This window comes from Mustela nigripes, chromosome 7, assembly GCF_022355385.1.
Source record: "Mustela nigripes isolate SB6536 chromosome 7, MUSNIG.SB6536, whole genome shotgun sequence".
Lineage (NCBI taxonomy): Eukaryota > Metazoa > Chordata > Mammalia > Carnivora > Mustelidae > Mustela > Mustela nigripes.
This window is the reverse complement of record NC_081563.1, coordinates 73,049,722-73,070,281: the sequence shown is the minus strand read 5'-3', so window position 1 is coordinate 73,070,281 and position 20,560 is coordinate 73,049,722. Positions and strand designations below refer to the sequence as shown.

The window sequence follows — 20,560 nt, the reverse complement described above, 5'->3', positions numbered from 1 at the left end:
TGTGGTTTTAATTTGAATCTCCCTGAGGGCTAATGATGATGAACATTTTTTCATGTGTCTGATAGCCATTTGTATGTCTTGATTGGAGAAGTGTCTGTTCATATCTTCTGCCCATTTTTTGATATGTTTGCCTGTTTCATGTGTGTTGAGTTTGAGGAGTTCATTATAGATCCTGGATATCAACCTTTTGTCTGTACTGTCATTTGCAAATATCTTCTCCCATTCCGTGGGTTGCCTCTTTATTTTTTTGACTGTTTCCTTTGCTGTGCAGAAGCTTTTGGTTTTGATGAAGTCCCAAAAGTTTATTTTCGCTTTTGTTTCCTTTGCCTCTGGAGACATATTTTGAAAGAAGTTGCTGTGGCTGATATCGAAGAGATCATCCTCAATGGGAAAAAGCTTGCAGCCTTCCCGTTGAGATCAGGAACAAGACAAGGATGCCCACTTTCACCACTCTTGTTCAACATAGTATTAGAAGTCCTAGCAACAGCAATCAGACAACAAAGAGAAATAAAAGTATCCAAATTGGTAATGAAGAAGTCAAACTCTCTCTCTTTGCAGATGACATCATTCTTTATATGGAAAACCCAAAAGACTCCACCCCCAAACTACTAGAACTCATACAGCAATTCAGCAACATGGCAGGATACAAAGTCAATGTGCAGAAATCAGTGGCTTTCTTATACACTAACAATGAAAATACAGAAAGGGAAATTAGAGAATCGATTCCATTTACTATAGCACCAAGAACCATAAGATACCTGGGAATAAACCTAACCAAAGAGGTAAAGGATCTGTACTCAAGGAACTACAGAACACTCATGAAAGAAATTGAAGAAGACACAAAAAGATGGAAGACCATTCCATGCTCTTGGATCGGAAGAATAAACATTGTTAAAATGTCTATACTGCCTAGAGAAATATATACTTTTAATGCCATTCTGATCAAAATTCCACCAGTATTCTTCACAGAGCTGGAGCAAATAATCCTAAAATTTGTATGGAATCAGAAGAGACCCCGAATCGCTAAGGAAATGTTGAAAAACAAAAATAAAGCTGGGGGCATCATGTTACCTGATTTCAAGCTTTATTACAAAGCTGTGATCACCAAGACAGCATGGTACTGGCATAAAAACAGACACATAGACCAGTGGAACAGAGTAGAGAGCCCAGATATGGACCCTCAACTCTATGGTCAATTAATCTTCGACAAAACAGGAAAAAATATACAGTGGAAAAAAGTCTCTTCAATAAATGGTGCTGGGAAAACTGGACAGCTATATGTAGAAGAATGAAACTCGACCATTCTCTTACACCTTACACAAAGATAAACTCAAAATGGATAAAAGACCTCAACGTGAGACAGGAATCCATCAGAATCCTAGAGGAGAACATAGGCAGTAATCTCTTCGATATCAGCCACAGCAACTTCTATCAAATGCTTTTTGAGCGTGGGTTTTTATAGGCTGAAGGGAGAAGACAGGAGTGGGACACTGAGCCTCTCCGTAGTGGTGAGGGAAGAAGCCAGCTGTGTGCAGCTGAAGGCAAATGAAAACAAATTTACTTGTTAACTGAGGGCTAGCTCTCTATGTAGCAACTAAAATTGTTTTTACATCTATTGCCAGACAGAACTTCTGTTACGGCTCCTCATGTCACCAGTAGGAAAATATGGGTTCCTCCTAGAGTTCTTGATTCTGAATCTGTTACTATACTTTTTAAAAAATAATGCTAATAGATACAATAAAATGGAATCTTAACCACAGTCACAGTGCCATCTTCATGAAAATATTGGCTCTGGAAAAGGTACAGCCTGGTAGGAAACCAAAGACATAGAAATATGCTTTGAGAATCATGTTCCTGGACTGAAACAGATCTCACATTAAGGAAGGTTGGCCGAGGCCAAGGTTCCCAAGGGCAGGAAGCAGAGGGCGGTGGGGTGGGGGCGGGGGTGGGGAGGGAGAAGCCGAGTACCTTATTTTTCTGCAGTCTCAGTGGAATAGGGCAGTCAGGGAGGGTATATGTTGGTTTCTACTACCTCTTCTAAGGGAAAAAGCAGTCCAGGTTAGTGTCTCCTCCACAAAAGTAGGAATAGTTTGCCTTAACCAGGAGACTACAGACCCTCCATGGAACTGTAAAGATGTTTTTTTGGCCCATTCCAGTTCCTCTTCCAGAGGGTTTTTCCCACCCCTGGGTGTCCCAAATCCTACAACTCCTGCCCTGCGCCATCTCTTATTTCCATTGTCTCCACTCCCATTTTATTGAATTAAATAGTTAAATAGACAACTGTTTTTAAATTATGTTTTAAAACTAACTTGAGGGGCGCCTGGGTGGCTCAGTCGTTAAGTGTCTGCTTTCAGCTCAGGTCATGATCTCAGGGTCCTGGGATGGAGCCCCGCATTGGGCTCCCTGCTCAGCTAGGAGTCTGCTTCTCTCTCTCCCTCTGCCCCTCCTCCTCCATGCTCGCTTGTGCATGCGCACGCACACACTCTTTCTCTCTCTCTCTCACAAAAAAATAAATAAAATCTTTTAAAAAAGAAAGCTAACTTGATGGTTAAGGTAACTTGATGGTTAAGTAACTTAACAGTTAACTTGATGATTAAGAGAGATATTATTTCTGCCTTACATTTTGATAAGTGTCCTCCAAAAAGATATGTTGAAGTCCTAACTCTTGATAACTCTGAATGTGACCTTAGTTGGAAATAGTCTGCAGACAGAACCAAGTAAAGATGAGATCATACTGGGTTAAAGCAGGCACTGGTGTCCTTAAAAGATGGCTGTGAACAGACATAGACACATACAGAGAAAAGTCAGTCCTGTGGAGATGAGGCCAGAGACTCGAGTGATGCAACTATAAACCAAGGATTGCCAAGGATGGCAGACAATGACTAGAAGCTAGGAAGAGGCAAGGAAGGATTTTCCTGGAGCCTTCTGAGGGAGCATGTCTCTGCTGGAAGGTTGGTTTTGGACTATTGGCCTTCAGAACTATGAGAGAATAATTTTTTTTTTTAAAGCCACCCAGTTTGTGATACTTTGTTGTATTAGTCTTAAGAAACTAATACAAGTTCTTTCATATGCATTCATCTTTTTTCTTTCCTGGTTTTGCTACCTAGTGCATCCCCAGCACTTATCAAAGTTCTTGGCAACACAATCAGAGCTCAATTCATACATGTTGAATGAATGAATGAATGAATGGTTTATGTATGCACACAATCATTATATAAAAGTACCCTTTCTGATCAATATGTCCCTTGTAATAGTAGCCCATAAATCAATAAATCCACACATGTACACTGAATAAATAATAATTATCACATAAAGGTACTTATATTAACCTAAGAGCCATAAGCCATACAAATAAACAAAACTAACAACTGAAAAAAATTCCTATTAAAAGAGACAATATGAAGTTATATTTGTTAATAGGAAAATAGGAAATTTTTTTTTAAGATTTTATTTATTTGACAGACAGAGATCACAAGTAGGCAGAGAGGCAAGCAGAGAGGGGGGGGGAGCAGGCTCTGCACTGAGCAAAGAGCCCGATGTGGGGCTCAATCCCAGGACCCTGGGACCATGACCCGAGCTGAAGGCAGAGGCCCCAACCCACCGAGCCACCCAGGCACCCCAAAAATAGGAAAATTTTTTAAAAGGAGCAGCCTGTTTTCTCTTTTCCATATTCTCCCTGAAATTGTCAAAATTGATTAGTCATGCCAGTAACATATCATAGTCACTGCCATAGTCAAATCCTCAACTATAGATTCTGGTCTGTGTAGGAGTCAATATTATTCACAAAGAAAGATATGACCCATTATCTGTATATATCTCACTGCTGTCAAGGTGTAGGAGTCACTCAAATTAGTGATACAGATGGATACAGCTTGAATTATGAAATCCTCATCTTTTCCAAATGCTCTTCTTTAGTATCCTTCCTCTCCTTATTGTTGAAATCAACTTATAATCCTACTCTACATTGGTCTAGTTCTGTATTAGCTCCTATGACAATGTTTTTCAAAGTGCACTCCAGGGATCACCTGCATTAGAACTACCTTTTAAAGCTGGTATAGGATGCCTGGATGGCTCAGTCGGTTAAGTGTCTGCCTTTGGCTCAGGTCATGATCCCAGGGTCCTGGGATCAAGTCCCACATCAGGCTCCTTACTCAATGGGGAGCCTGCTTCTCTTTCTGCCTGCCTCTCTCTCTCTCTCTCTGACACTTAAGTAAATAAAATCTTTAAAAACAAACAAACAAAAAGCTAGTATAATTAAAACAGTGTGGTATTGGTGCATGAAGAGACAGATACAGTCATATTACAGAAGAGAAAGTCTGGAGTTAAACCCAAATCTATATGGAATCTAGAATATGATAAAAGGAGCAATGCAAATATGGGCAATGATAAAAGTAAGGAATAGATTATCTAGTAAGAGACACTGGGGAAACTGCATAGCTATCGAGAAAAAAAAATAAGTTGCAACCAAATTTTACATCTTTTCCTAGAATAAATTCTATTGGGATTAAAGATTTAATATATTTTTTAAAATCCATAAAGATACTATAAAATTATATGGGATAATTTTTCATAATCTCAGAATGGGGAAGGCCTTTTAAATAACATAAAATCCAGAAGTCCCTATGGGCCCCTTGCATAAAACATTAATGAATTCATAATTTACATTTTTATTAAAAGCTATTCTGCAGAAGCCACCAAAAGGGAAGCCAAAAGATAAAAGACAAACTGGGGGAAATATCTGCAGCTCAGATCCCAACCAGAGGCTTAATTTCTCTAATAGATAAAGAGTTTCTGCAAACCAGTAAAATAAAGATCAAAAGATCCAGCAGAAAACTAGTCAAAGGAAACAAACGGGCTTCACACACACAAATACAAATGACTCTCAAACATAATCAGGTATGCTCATCTTCTTCTCATGGTAAAAGAATTATAAATTATAACAGCAATGAGATACTTTTTTGACCTATCCTATTGGCAAAGTTAAAAAGTTTGACAGTACAGTTTGCTGGCTAGAGTTTGTGAACAAATGGTACTCATGCTCGTAGGAGTATAAATAAATAGAACTTCTGTGAAGGGCAATTTGGCAATATCTACCCAAATCACAAAATCTCTTACCATTTGGCCCAATAATTCCACTTCTAAGAATGTATCCAGATATAATCACCTATGTGGGAAATGACATGTACACATGGTACTTGTTGCTACACTGTTCACATTTGCGAGGAATCAGAAACAACCCGCGTGTCCATCAGCAGTATACCATTAAATGAATTATGATATACTCCCACAACGGAATACCATGTGGTCAGTAATAAGAATGAGAAAACTTTATATACTGGTATGGTTACACCCTCAAAGAAACATTGTTAAATGGAAAAAAAAAGTACAAAACAGTGTGCATGGTATGCTACCATGTGAATGAAAAGGGGAAAATACATATGTCATTTTTGCTTAATATGCATAAAGCAAATATTTCTTCGAAAGATATACAAGAAAAATTGCAGAGTCCTAGACTGTAATCCCTTCCCCAGACCTACTAAGGCATAATGTGTGCAGGCACTGGGTTCTGAAGCTTACTGATATTTGATAAGCACTAACCTTATGGAGGAAAAAATTTGAGAAGTACTTGGAGATTTGCTGCCCTAGTTCCAACATGTATAATTTTGCTATTTCTCAAATCTAGTCTACCCTGTCCCAGCTCTAATAACTAGCTCCCTACCCCTATAACTTCACCTCTGACTCAGTAAACTATGTAGTTCCATTGTGTCCAACCTCTCCTTTCTGGTGTGTTAGGGGCCTCAGCCCCTGAATTGGGTCAGGGTATCTGGAACCATGATGGACCTAAACATGCACAGCTCTGGCAACATTTCCTTGCTTGCACTTGATTTGGGCATTGGAAATGAGAGAAAAACTCAGTGGTCAGTTCAAGGAGTGAGCAGGGAGCAAAACCAGAGCCCAAGATTTGGGTTGACAGCAGAGGACAGAGATGATACAGGAACCCACTGAGAGAAGGAAGATGTCCCCTAAGGTGAGGGACTGAAGAAGCTTTTGAAAGGGAGCCAATAATTGAGACTTTGGTTGGGAAACAGTCGGGAACAAGACTATGTGTTCTTCGAGAACCAAAGCTCTGCCTTCTCTTTCAAAGCTACCTCCGCCATCACCAACACACACCCCTGAGCTGAGTCCTGGGGCTGGGCTTCTGCTAACCAGCTCCAGACTCTTCGGAGCTGCCTGGTTACTTGTCTAAATTTCTGAATGCCTCCTGTTCCCACCAATCATGAAATACCTCCAACCTCTCAGGACACACTTTCTAGACTGAACTTGCTCCTAGCATCTACCGCTGCATCTGTTCTCCACTGACACTTCCCCTCCACTGGTTGGATCTCATTCCCACATCCCAGCTCTCCAGGCCTGCACTATTACCCCAAAGGGAATCAAGTCCCATGGGGCATCATAACCTGGTTGCTGGTTGAAAGTCATGTCACAGGTTAGATGGGAGCTCTGCCTGAAACTACTTGGTCTGTTAACACAACTACCTGCGACCACATGAAAAGTATATAATCATTTTAATTCAGAGTGATGCATAGCAATGGAGTAAATGTTTGGCTGGTCTTAAGCTGGTGCAAGTATAGGACCTTAGTTATCAGATGTCAGAAAAATAGGAGAAGTAGGTTAATGGATAACAGTTGGCAGAGGTTAGAACCGATCAAGGATATGTCAGGTCAAACAAGCAAGAGTCTTGTGACATAAGTTTGATTCTGAAGCAACATCTGCCCCCCACCCCTCTTTGCCAAGGCAGGTTTGGTATGGGAGTAAGCCCAAAGCTTCTTGCTTGGGTAAGCAATCACGGGTGGCTATGGAGGGGGCAAGAGAGTGGCAGAAGGCTCTAAACCTCATAATAGGTGTATATGCAGCTTGGTGGATAGATCCCTGGACTAAGGTCCCAGTAGACCTAAGTACTGCTCCTAACTCCTCTCTCTGCCCCTCATTTCAGTGACCTCCACCTCAGTCTTGTCCAATGGAGCCACCTTGCTTTCAATTCAGTATCCCTAGACCAGGAACCTGGATTACATCCATCCACTACCTGACTCTGATAATCAAGAGCAGACGTTTAGCTCCTTTAGGTCGGTTTCATGTAAAGAACATTTCAAATATGCCATCACTGTTAGCAATCCTGGAAACACTTTGATGTCTGAGAGTGAACAGCCTGTGTCCTTATCAGCTGAGGCCACTGTCTATGAAGCGTTCAATTTCAAAAACAAAACAAAACAAGACAATAAAAATAAAAAATCTTGACACAAGTTGGGCCTACAGAAACTTCTAGCTAAAAAGAGGAAACAGTTCTTTATATATGAAATTTCCTGGTCATATTAGTATAAAGAGAGGATTTTAGCCAAGTGGGACTTTGTTTTTAATGAAGTAGAAATTTACTTTAGAAGAGAAAGGAACATCATGAAGCCCTTTGAGGGCTTTAGTTTTCTCCAACCTTGAAGGCTGTCTGTCTTCCTACATTCAATCTGTGAACTGAGAACTGTGTGCCACTCTTTCCAGGGAAGTGGCCTCTGCCAGAGTTGACCCCAAAATGTCAGCAGTGCAAGTAAGTGCTAGCAAAATAACTGTCTTCTGCGTTAAATAAAATTCCACTTGCTCTTTTCTCTCCTTTTTCTGTGGAGCAAGTCAGCAGTTACCATTAAAAAAAATTCTGCATTTCCTAAACATTTGACACATTTAAAAATTTATTTATTTATTTACTTATTTATCTCTCATAGAGAGAGAGAGAGCACAAGCTCGCAAGTAGGCAGAGGCAGAGAGAGAAGCAGGCTCCCCCTGAGCGGAGGGCCTGATGCAGGACTCGATCCCAGGACACTTGGATCATGACCTGAGCCGAAGGCAGTGGCTTAACCGACTGAGCCACCCAGGCATCCCACATTTGACACATTTAGAGGTCTCCCCAAGACTCAAGTACTGCTGAAATGTTAAGGGTTTTCTATTGAAGTGTCTTAACCTGTCTCCCTAATGTCCAGCATTGTGGAGTGTTTTCTATCAAAAGTTACTCATTATTTCTATTACTCTACTATTTCTCAGTGTTTTCTATCAAAAGTTACTCATTATTTCACTAACCGCCTCAAACATTTTAAAGAGTATCTCATGTTCTGCAGGGTGAAGCTGAGTTCCTCACCCTGGCATTCAAAGTCTTCCTTCCAGGCTAGTACCCTAAAGGAACTCTTGATCCAAGTCAGAAAGATCCTCTCACTGCCTCTATTAAACACCTTACATTCTCCTGATACTTTATGTCCACTCTGGCCATTTCTTCTTCCTTTCCACTATCCAATGTTTACATTTTAAAAAATACCTAGGGCTAGTCCTTCCCTCTTCATACTGGAAGTGCACTTAGCTCAGTGAGCTCTCTCTCCATGTTACATTTGCAGAACCTGCTGACTCTCTGTTCCCCTCATTTGGTATGTTGTTTTATGACAGGCCTTGTTGTTTTTCTAACTTGTTTTCCCATTCCACTCATGTACATATTGACCTTTTCACTTTGGATGTTTGACTCTGAGGGCAAGGATCATATCTATCATTAGATTAGCACACAGCGGACTCACAATAAATATTTACTAATTTTAACTGACTGACAGTTAAAAGATGACAAGCCTTGCTTTCATCTTCCTCCATAACCTTCCCTAACTTGCTTTTTATCATGAATCATTCCAGTTCCAAAAGGCCAACCTTTTCTTTTGGTTAGAACTTGTCTGGAATTGCAGGTTTAGCCCCTAGAAAGGTATTCTCCAGGAGAGACAGCAAAGCTTGGAAGAGTAGTAAGATGGTTCTCTCCATCACTTTCACCTTTATTTTCAAGGTGAAAGGAGCCCTCTTCCATTAGCCTGCTGCTGCCTCTTAAATACTCTGACTCAACATGAATAAACAAAAAAAATCTTCTCCTGGGTCACCTTACACAAAATGGACAGGCTTTATTAATTACTAATGGAGGCCAAAAGGAACACAGAAACAAAAAAAATTTTAAAGACATACATGTGTATAGATAAGTATTTAAAAGACATATATAGCATATTATGCATATATATTTACATATAGTCTAAATTTTGATCATTCTAACATTAGCTCAATCCCAAGGTGCTCAAGACCAGTCCTATTCCACAAGGCAGTGTTAGTAATTGTGCCTGGCAAGCATGTCTTTCAAAGAGATGCAGGGGCCCTAGATGGGAGATCTGAGTAGTAGGGTTGGACTTAAAGTCTCTTTCTCTTTTTTCCTCTCCCTACCAACCCTGCTCTGTATCTGTCAGTCTTGCTTGTGAAATAATAATCAATAGCATTTGCTGAGTGTTTTCTATTTGCTAACTACTTTAACTAGATTATCTCATTCAGTTCTCATATTACCTTTATGAGGTAGGTATTATTATTATCCTGGGGAAAGATAGGATATAGGACATATAATCAATGAGTGAGTGATGGGCTGTATAATGTCACTCTTGAGCTTTAGACGTTTGAGGAATAGGAAACAACAACCCAAGTACTTATGCCTAAAATTTTTTTGCTATCTTTACCTGGGGATAGAGTGTAGACACTACTGATGGACTATCTTCAAGAGCACAGCTTCACCCTTTCATTCCCAAACAATAATTACATCTTAATATAGTGCAACAATTGTTGTGTTCAAATTAGTAACACAAGGGTCCATTCTTTATGGTTCAGCACAAGAGCCTCAATATTTTTCTTGACATGGTAAATGATGCTTCCTCCCTATCTACAACTATTTCACTCTACTGTCCTTAACTCAAAACAGAAGATCACAAAGCTCTTTGTCTTCATCCTGAAGTGCCTGCAATAGCCATAAGATTGTTCAAATGGATCACATATGTGACCGTGGTAAAATCCTTTTTTCTCTCTGGGCCTCTGTTTCCTCATCTGTAGGTCAGTGGGTCAGATCAGATCATCTCTAAGGTCCCTTGCAACTCAAACATTCTCTGCTACTGAAAGAGAAACATTAAGGCTGGAAAGGTAGACTGGAGTCTCATTGTGGAAGACTTTGTTGGATTATGGGTCCACTTAATCTCATAGACAATAGGGAGCCACTGAAGGATGGGAACAGGGAAATGATGTGATTGGAACAGATTGACTATGAGGAATAGGGAGTAAAGGAGAATTAATGAGGCTTGAACAGGAGAGATGAGAAATATCATGGGAAGGCAAGAGCTTTCTAGGCTTGGTAATCAATTGGATACAGGGAACAAAGGAGGGCTGGGGAGCCAAAATGGCTGGTGATTGGGATATTACTACACAGAAATAGAGAGGTAGAGAGGAGGCTGCTTTAGAGGATAACATAACGAATTCTATTTTGGACAAACTCCATAACTCAACAATTTCACTCCTAGGCAGTAAACCCAAGAAACTCTTGGACTTATATGACAAAATACATGTGGGAGAATGTTTATTAAAATATTCTTCATAGGGGCACCTGGGTGGCTCAGTGGGTTAAGCCTCTGCCTTCAGCTCAGGTCATGATCCCAGGGTCCTGAGATGAAGCCCCGCACTGGGCTCTCTGCTCAGCAGGGAGCCTGCTTCCCTCTCCCCACCGCCTGCCTCTCTGCCTACTAGTGATCTCTCTCTGTCAAATAAATAAATAAAATCTTTAAAAAAATGCTTTAAAAAAAGAAATATTCTTCATAAAACAATAACCTAGAAATAATTAAAATGCCTATAAACAGGAAAGTAGATAAATAAATTGTGATATATTCATGCCACGAAGTATTATATGGTAGCCAAAACATATGAACACACTATGATATAGATAAAAAACAGCAATATAATATAAATTAAAAAGTATTATATTCAGGGTGGTATTGTATTAATAAAGTAAAAAACAATCAACATAAAGAATAAATGTAATTATATGTGTGTATATATAATACTTATAATCACATATATAATCCTTATAAGGAACACGTTTGGTGTATGTTTTGTTTTTGTTTTTGTTTTTTAACTGAAGTCTAGTCCACAGACAATATGATTGTTTTAGGTGTACAACACAGTGATTCAATGTTTATATATATTACAAAGTGATCACCAAGGTAAGTCTAGCTACCATCTGTCACCACACAAAGTTGTTACAATATTATTAACTATACTCCCAGTGCTGTACATTTCATCTGCATGTCTTACTTTATGATGGGACATTTGTCCCCCCTTTTTATTAAGATTTTATTTATTTATTTGACAGAGAGAGACACAGCAAGAGAGGGAACACAAACAAGGGGAGTGGGAGAGGGAGAAGCAGGTCTCCTGCTGAGCAGGCAGCACAATGTGGGGGCTCAATCCCAGGATCCTGATCATGACCTGAGCCTAAGGAAGACACTTAACGACTGAGCCACCCAGGTGCCCCAAGTTTGCCCCTTTTAATCCCTTTTCCCTATCCCACCCATCCTCCCCTCTGGCAACCTCCGTAGCTAAGAGTCTGTTTCATTTTGCTTTGTTTGCCCATTTGTTTTGGTTTTTAGATCACACAATGTAAATGAAATCTCAGAGTATCTGTCTTTCTCTGCCCAACTTACTTCATTTAGCCTAATACCCTCTAGGTCCATTCATGTTGTTATAAATGGCAAGATTTTGTTCTTCCTTATGGCTGAGTAATACTCCATTGTGTGTGTGTGTGTGTGTGTGTGTGTGTACCAAATCTTCTTTACCCATTCATCTATGGATAAACACTTAGGTTGCTTCTACATGTTGACTATTATGAATAATGTTACATTGAACATGCAGGATCATATGTCTTTTCAAATTAATGTTTTTGTTTTCTTCATATAAATACCCAGAAGTGGAATTACCCAGAAGTGTAACTGCTGGATTGTACAGTAGTTCTACTTTTTATTTTTCTAGGAAACCTATACTATTTATGCAGTGGCTGCACCTGTTTGCATTCCCACCAGCAGTGCACAAGGATTCTCTTTTCTCTGCAACCTTGCCAACACATGTTATTTCTTGCCTTTTTGATACTAGCCCTTCTGACAGGTGTGAAATTATGTCTCAATGTGGTTTGGATTTGCAGTTCCTTGATGATTAGGGAAAAGATGTTGAGCATCTTTTCATGTGTCTGTTGGCCGTCTGTATGTCTTTTTGGTGAAATGTCTGTTCAGTTCCACTGCCCATTTTTAATAAGATTATGTGGTTTTAAAAATATTGATCTGTGTGAATTCTTAACATATTCTGTATATTAGCCCCTTATCAGTGATATCATTTGCAAACATTTCCTCCCATTCAGTAGGTTGCCTTTTTTTTTTATTGATGGTTTTAAGTAATACATATTGATACAGTAACACAATATAAAAAGAAATCAAAGGAATGATAAACACAGGATTCAAGATGATGCTTACTTTGGATGCAGAAGGCATTGGGATGCAATGAGGAAAACATATAGTTAGATACAGATTATTGTCAAGGAGCTAGTTTTCATGTTGGATTTTCAGGGGTTTATTATGTTTAAAAATAACTAATTAAGGGCACCTGGGTGGCTTAGTTGTTTAAGTATCTGACTCTTTTTTTTTAAAATATTTTATTTATTTATTTGACAGAGAGAGAGATCACAAGCAGGCAGAGAGGCAGGCAGAGAGAGAGGAAGCAGGCTCCCTGCTGAGCAGAGAGCCCGATGCGGGGCTCGATCCCAGGACTCTGAGATCATGACCTGAGCCGAAGGCAGAGGCTTAACCCACTGAGCCACCCAGGTGCCCCTAAGTATCTGACTCTTGATTTCAGTTCATGTCCTGGTCTCAGGTTTGTGAGATAGAACTCTACATCAGGCTTCTCTCCCTCTCCCTCTGCCTTTCCTCCCCCCACTCATGCTATCTCTCTCTCAAATAAATACATCTTAAAAAAAAAAAACCCATAAAAATAACTAATCAAATAAACAAATACATAAATTATCATAAGAACAAAATGTATTAAACATAACTGATTGCTCTAAAAATATATCTCAAAGAATATTACTGGGGTTTAAAAAATAAATTAGAAGATAAAAGCAGATTGGTAGAGAAAGAAGTAAAAAGAAAATAAAAACATATCTCGGGGCGCCTGGGTGGCTCAGTGGGTTAAGCCGCTGCCTTCGGCTCAGGTCATGATCTCGGGGTCCTGGGATCGAGCCCCATATCGGGCTCTCTGCTCAGCAGGGAGCTTGCTTCCCTCTCTCTCTCTCTGCCTGCCTCTCCGTCTACTTGTGATTTCTCTCTGTCAAATAAATAAATAAAATCTTTAAAAAAAAAAAAATAAAAAAATAAAAAAAATAAAAACATATCTCAAGTGAATGCTACATTACAAACAATGAAAACTAGGGATAAAGTATGATTAAAGCATGTCAAGACATGAGGAATAGGTAGAGAGAAAGAATAAAAGAACAAAAATATAAAAATCATATAGAAGAAGATTCAACTCTTGGAAAATAGAGATGTGATAGAAATTATATTTAAAGATATATGTGGGGCGCCTGGGTGGCTCAGTGGGTTAAGCCGCTGCCTTCGGCTCAGGTCATGATCTCAGGGTTCTGGGATCGAGTCCCGTATAGGGCTCTCTGCTCAGCAGGGAGCCTGCTTCCTCCTCTCTCTCTCTGCCTGCCTCTCTGCCTACTTGTAATCTCTCTCTGTCAAATAAATAAATAAATCTTTAAAAAAAAAAAAAAGATATATGTGGGGCGCCTGGGTGGCTCAGTGGGTTAAGCCACTGCCTTCGGCTCAGGTCATGATCTCAGGGTCATGGGATCGAGTCCCATATCAGGCTCTCTGCTCAGCAGGGAGTCTGCTTCCTCCTCTCTCTCTCTGCCTGCCTCTCTGCCTACTTGTGATCTCTCTCTGTCTAATAAATAAATAAAATCTTAAAAAAAAATTTAAAGATATATGGAAGACATGTTTCCTACATAAAGATTTAATCTGCAAATCAAAAAGATACATCAATATTTGCAAAAAAAAAGTTATAGAAAGATGAACCCAAGATACACCTGCAGACACAAATGTTCAAGTATCAAGATCAATTATATGAGCATCCAAATAGAAAAGGCAGGTTACTTAAAAAGAAGAAAGAATTAGGTTGAATTCAGAAATCTCTGCAGTGATATCCAAATGCTTGAAGATAGTGGTATATGACTACACAGTTATGAGAACATGAAAGTGTAACCCCAAACTCCACTTCCAGGTGTGGCAGGTGCTGTTTATTTCTCTACATTTACTTTATTCCTTTTTAACACGAAGAACCCAAATTCTGAGCCAATTACAATCAGCTAAAAGACTACATATCCCACAGCCATGTAGCTGATGTTTCTCTAATGAAATGTAAGTAGAAACATTGTGTGCCACTTCAAAGAAGTCTCCTTAAGGGTGGGGGGCTCCATCCTTCTTGATTTATTCCTTCACCTTACTGCCTGAAATATGGATATGATGGCTGACACTTAAGTAACCTTTTTGGACCATGAGGACAAGGATCATTTTTTAAGAAATTATAGAAGAGTGATGAATTCATGTAGACATCATGCCTGCTCTAGACTTCTATTATGTGAAAAAGCAATAAACTTCTTTGTTAAAATCTCTCATGTGTATGTGTGTTGGGGGAAAGATTCTTTATAGTTAGCCAAACATAATGCTAAATGATTATGCCAGGCAGCTGTTCTTTAGATATAAAGAAAAGGGACAGGACTTCTCAACCTTGGGAAGAAAATTAGATGATGAAACTCAGTCAACAAAAATTAAATCAAAATAATAAACGAATAGGGAAAATGGAAGCCATTGTAAAAGAATTAATGATGAAATTTTAATATACTTAAATATAAAACTAAGATTAAATAACTGTGGGAACTATGACTACCAGACAGAAAGTAAATGACAACACAAAAATCAAAAGTATGGTGGAAGAGTGAACATGCTGATTTTCTCCTCTTGCATCAGCTGGGGTGCATAGATACAGTCTAAAAAACCTTTTATGTAACGATTCTGACATTCTAGAGTTTTTCATAAATTTTTGAAAAGAATTAGTGGGGGCGCCTGGGTAGCTCAGTTGCTTAAGCATCTGACTCTTGATTTTGGTTCAGGTCATGATCTCAGGGTCATAAGATCAAGCCCTGCATAGGGCTCCGTGCTCATTGGGGAGTCTGCTTGGGTTTCTTTCTTCCTCTCCCTCAGGCTCTCCCCACAATTCCCCTCTCCTGCTCCCATGATCTCTCACTCTCTTTCTCTCTCTCTCTCTCACAAATAAATAAATAAATTGTAAACAAAATTAGGAACTAATAATAACTTTCATAGTGAAGAAACACTTATTTAAAGTTCAGCAATTTGTACAGTTTCACTTCAATTTCCTTTACCTTCACTACATGAAAGTATAAAGTTATTTTTTGTTTTAAAATAGCATGGGGGGGGGACGCCTGGGTGGCTCAGTTGGTTAAGCGGCTGCCTTCGGCTCAGGTCATGATCCCATCGTCCTGGGATCGAGTCCCACATCGGGCTCCTTGCTCAGCAGGGAGCCTGCTTCTCCCTCTGCCTGCCATTCTGTCTGCCTGTGCTTGCTCTCTCCCCCTCTCTCTCTCTGATAAATAAATAAAATCTTTAAAAAAAAAATAGCATGTGGGCGCCTGGGTGGCTCAGTTGGTTAAGTGACTGCCTTCAGCTCAGGTCATGATCCTGGAGTCCTGGGATCGAGTCCCACATCAGTCTCCCTGCTCAGGAGTCTGTTTCTCCCACTGACCTCTCTCCTCTCATGCTCTCTCTCTCTCTCAAATAAATAAATGAAATCATTTAAAAAATTAAAAAAAAATAAAATAGCATGTAGAGTATAATTTCCATTTTTGTCTACTGATCTCCTCACTCAGCTTATATTTATCTACCTACCTACTATTCTTTTTGTCTATATCTCAGTTGCATATTGAATGTCTTAAAAGATCTTCAACAAATGTCATTTATGATAGGTTTAAATGGTAGAATTTATTTTTATGTATTTTAATAAGCATCATGTATTAATCTGAATCTAAATCTAAATCTTATCTAAATCTAAATCTAAAACTTATCAACCTTGTAAAAACCAGCTTTTTTTTTTTTTTTTACAAAGGAATTGTTCCACTTTTTCCTGGAAACAATTTTATAACTATGCAAAAATGAAAAAGAATACCTGCCCCTATACCCAGGCACTAATAGAATTTCTATTTCAAGTTTTTAATTTTATTATAAGTAGTAACGGAGGTAGTTAACGTTTGTGACTTTGAAATGAAAAGTCAACATCCACGGCTTTTGTCATATATATTCCTGAAGGCAAAACTTTACAATTGTTCTAATTTTATTGTCAAAGGGAATTTTTAACCCCACCAGATAATGTATTTAAAAATAAAGTAGGCAGGGAATGTTTTATCCTCATTTCATAGATGGGCAGACAGCAACCAAGGTAACAGACCTAAATAGTGGCAGAGTTGGGATTAGAACTAAAATGCTCTAATTTCCAGACCAGATGTTCCCAGAGAAAGACAGTTACTGTTATTTTCCCCTTGTTGAATACAACTGGTTTTCATGGCAATAAGATAACCAACAGATACCCAACAGAGCTATTGGTTCATAGAATTTTCAACTTGCAAGGGACCTTAGAGATGGTCTGATATGAGGAGTCTGCACAGAGCTTGGCAGCCTCCTCTCCAGGCCCAAACTGGATCCCAGCTGATGTGCCTCTGGACTCCCATTTCAGACCTCCCTGGTTTTTTTTTCTTACCTGATTTACATATTAATGTTCCACATAAGATTCCATTTGGAGAAGAGGCGTAATTTCTACAAATAGGTTTAAAACCACTGATAGCCTAATCTTACAGAAATAGAGAGGTGATTTAATATAATCATTGCAAAGTGAGGAAGTTTCAAGAAGTACCAACCAATTCATAGGAGAATAAGCAATCTTGGACCAAGCTTATTTTGAGACTGTCTGATATCATTCCATTTAGGAGCAGCTGTTTTTCTGAATTCACATTTCTTTTTTTTCTAAACCACTAGAAAACTAACCCAAGTGTACAGATTGTAAAAATTTCACGTGGTCAAGAAATTGCATGAACAAGAATTGGAGGGGAAAAAAAAGGGGAAATGTCCTGCTTTATAGAGTTTTGTGTTCTAACTGAAAATTGTCTAACCAAAAGCACGCCGTCTACAGTTAAAAATGTGGATCCATTTTAAAGGTAATAGAAATGTTCTTTATTAGATATAAATATCACTATGCTTCTGAGGTTGATGAAGTCAATTAAATGGAAGATGGAGATAATTTAATACTTACGTTTATCAAGTGCTTTATAGATTGTAATCAGTAAAATAGTATTTGGTCCACTAGGAAGAGTACAGGCCCAACCTCAGATCCATTTCATCACTTAGTAGCCGTGAAACTCCAGGCAAGCCCACTTAGCTTAACTGATGCTCAGTTTTGTCATCTGTGAAATGGGACTTCTGTGAGAATGAAGTGTAATGACACATATTAAGTACTTAACTCTTCCTTGAGTAATTTTAATTTCCTTTCCTCTGTTTTCCTGGCAAGTTGAGTATAATGATACTTCTAATAAGTAGGCCATATTTTAAATATACAGGAGTACAAACTATAATGTATGACAAACTATTCTTAAAGAATAATTTGGAATCTGTATCACAACCAGTAGTCAGTATTTTGCAAAGAAAAGAAGACTTCAATTCTTATCTCCATTCTGCCCCTTTTAGGTTGAACCATATGAAATAACTATTTTTATAGGTCACAAATGTTTGAACAGATTTGTGGTGCTGGACAAACAATGGTCTCCGAGATTCCACTTCCTCATTAGATGAACTTAGATAACTACATGTATTCACTGATCAAACATTTATCATACACATAGTGTGTGGCAGCCATTGTTTTATGTTTTATGATGATATAGTGAAGAACACAACAATGTCCCTTTCTTTGTGGTGCTCTATTCAATAAGGGAGACATGTAATAAATAAGCAAATAAGCTCATAAACAATATAATTTTTTCAGTAAATGATAAAATATTCAATAACTAGGTGATCTCTAAGGTTTGCTTCCACTTGAAAATGATAAAATATGAGGTCATTCTTGTAATAAATTATTTTCTTTTCTTACTGAATTAATTTAATATAAGATATATCTGAAGATAAATTTGTACTTCTTAAAAATAGAAAGAAGTATAATCACTGTAAAAAATCTGTAAGACAATCTTTAGAAAATGTCAAATAAAAGGTTTTAGGGGATTATCTTAGGAAATAGGTTTGGCCACATGTAACAGTCAGAACTATCAAATAGTAGTGGCTTAAAAAATAAGGGGTTTATTTTTCTCATGGATCAGGAAGTCCAGATGCTCTAAAGTTAGTCTGACACCACAGTGCTTTCAGGTCAGGCTGCTTAGTCATCTCCACCATAGGCTTTCTTCCCCATACTGGTTTCATGGTTACAAGATGACGGATAGAAACTTCTCCCACAACACTGTACCATGTTGCAGGCAAAAAAAGGATACAGGTCACAGGATAAAATGTAACTGCCAGTTTTCTTTGCCTCCTTTTAAATTTTCTCAGAAGCTTCACCTAGCAATTCTCACTTACAACTCATTGGCAGGGACTGGACTACCCTTAAATTTTTCAGCTGAGCACACAGCTACCCTAGACAAAATCAGTATTATGTTAATCAGAGCAGAGTTTGGAGGAATATTGGGTAGAGAACTAGGTGTCTCTATTAGAGGGATATATCAAACCTCATTAAGAAATATGATTCTTAACATCTGTGAAACAAACATTTACTAGGGAAAATCATTACCAAAGGAAATTTTTGAACAAATCTTCTTATATAGCAAATATTATTTGGCATACAAATGATCTCCAATTCCCTTCTTCAAACTCTACCTCTCAGAAATCTGTTTGGTTAAATCCTACTTTTATTATTTACTGAAGTTAAGTCCATCAGTAATATCAACTCCAGTGCTTGGTTTGAATAAATATGCAAGCACTCCATGTATCTGAAGTAATTTTCTATTTTCTTCTTTCCACACAAGATTTAGGAAGACTTATAAACAAACAAAACCAATGATGAAATTAATAGCTAAGGGGTCATGTTTGAAGAGAAGATAAGAAAACATAATCTACAGGTATACAAAGATGCAGAAGTCTCTGGGATTATCAGAAGGTTCCACAATTGTGGGTGTCCCGTACCATCTGAATTCTGACAATCTAAATATATGTATGAAATCTGTGAAAAATGTTTATAAAAATTCATTATCCAAATAAAAAACTGGCTATGATGAATACCCAAGAATACATCAAGTAAAATGTTGTGGGTTGGGGTGCCTGGGTGGCTTAGTGGGTTAAGTCTTTGCCTTTGGCTCAGGTCATGATCTCAGAGTCCTGGGATTGAGCCCCACATTGGGCTCTCTGTTCAGGGGGGAGCCCGCTTCCCCTTCTCTCTCAGCCTATCTCTCTGCCTACTTGTGAATTCTCTCTGTCAAATAAATAAAATCTTTAAAACAAACAAACAAACAGTCAGCCAATTAAAAAAAAAATGTTGTGGGTAAATGATGAGTGGTTCCTTTGGGCATTCCTCACCCCAGTTTTCAGAGAAGTTCTTGAACAGAAAGTGAGAGGTACAGATACACAGGCCCAGTGCATGGTGCCATAAAGTCACACCTCCATGAAACTATGGAAGCCACAGAAATGGTCTCCATGGTAGTGGCTGGAGGAGGATGTAAAGATGTGAATTGGTGCTCAAGAAGCCATCAGTTTAACCTCCTGTCCTTCTGAACCAGACTTTCTTGGGTCTGAAGGCTGGGAATATACCTTGTTAACAGGTTCCCAGATAATTCTTATAGACACTGAAGTTTCAAGGACCATAGCTCTAGGTTGTTGTTTCTCAAATGCTAATTCACAGACCTGCTACAATACAGTCCCTTTTGGAGGTTTAAAAAATAAGGCAGAGAATTCAAAATCATGTGTTCTAGTAAAAAACAAAACAAAACAAAACTTAGAGTATAGGATTTGGTATAGGCACTTAGGGATGAGTCAAAGTATTTTAAAAATGAGCTGGGTGGATCTCTCAACTTGCTTCTAACTAATGGAATACAGCAAAGATGATGGGATGTCACATCCAAGATCAGGTTACAGAAAGTCTGTGGCTTCTGTCTTACTTGCTCACTCTTGTTCTCCCTTGTTGCGTGCTCTGAGGGAAGCCTGTTACTATGTTGTGAGCTGCTTGCGGCAAGGAGCAAGAGCGGAGGGAGGCCTCTGGCCAACATCCAGTGAGGAACTGAGGCCCTCAGGCCAACAACCCCACAAGGAACTGAATCCTGTGAGTGAACATGGAAGTCACCAGCCCTGCTGACACCTTGAGTGGGACCTTGTAAGAGACCCTGAAACCAAGGAACTCAGCTAAGCTGCACCCAGATTCCTGATTTACAGAAACTATAAGATAATAAATATTTGTTGTTTGAAGCCTCTAATGTGGGGAATAATTTGTTACCCAGCAAAAAGATAATACAGGAACACTTCTTGCAAAAGTCTTTACCAGTTTTTTAACTTTTAAT

At 38.7% G+C, this 20,560-nt stretch overlaps 1 long non-coding RNA gene across 1 annotated transcript in view; it reads right to left on the bottom strand.

Annotated features, from left to right (window-relative positions):
- Nucleotides 1–204: 204 nt before the first annotated feature.
- The window catches only part of LOC132022572 (uncharacterized), an 80,676-nt gene continuing 60,320 nt past the window's right edge, over nt 205–20,560 (bottom strand). The window contains exon 4 of the long non-coding RNA XR_009405630.1: nt 205–477. This is a non-coding gene — a long non-coding RNA (uncharacterized LOC132022572). The remainder of the gene's footprint in view (nt 478–20,560) is intronic.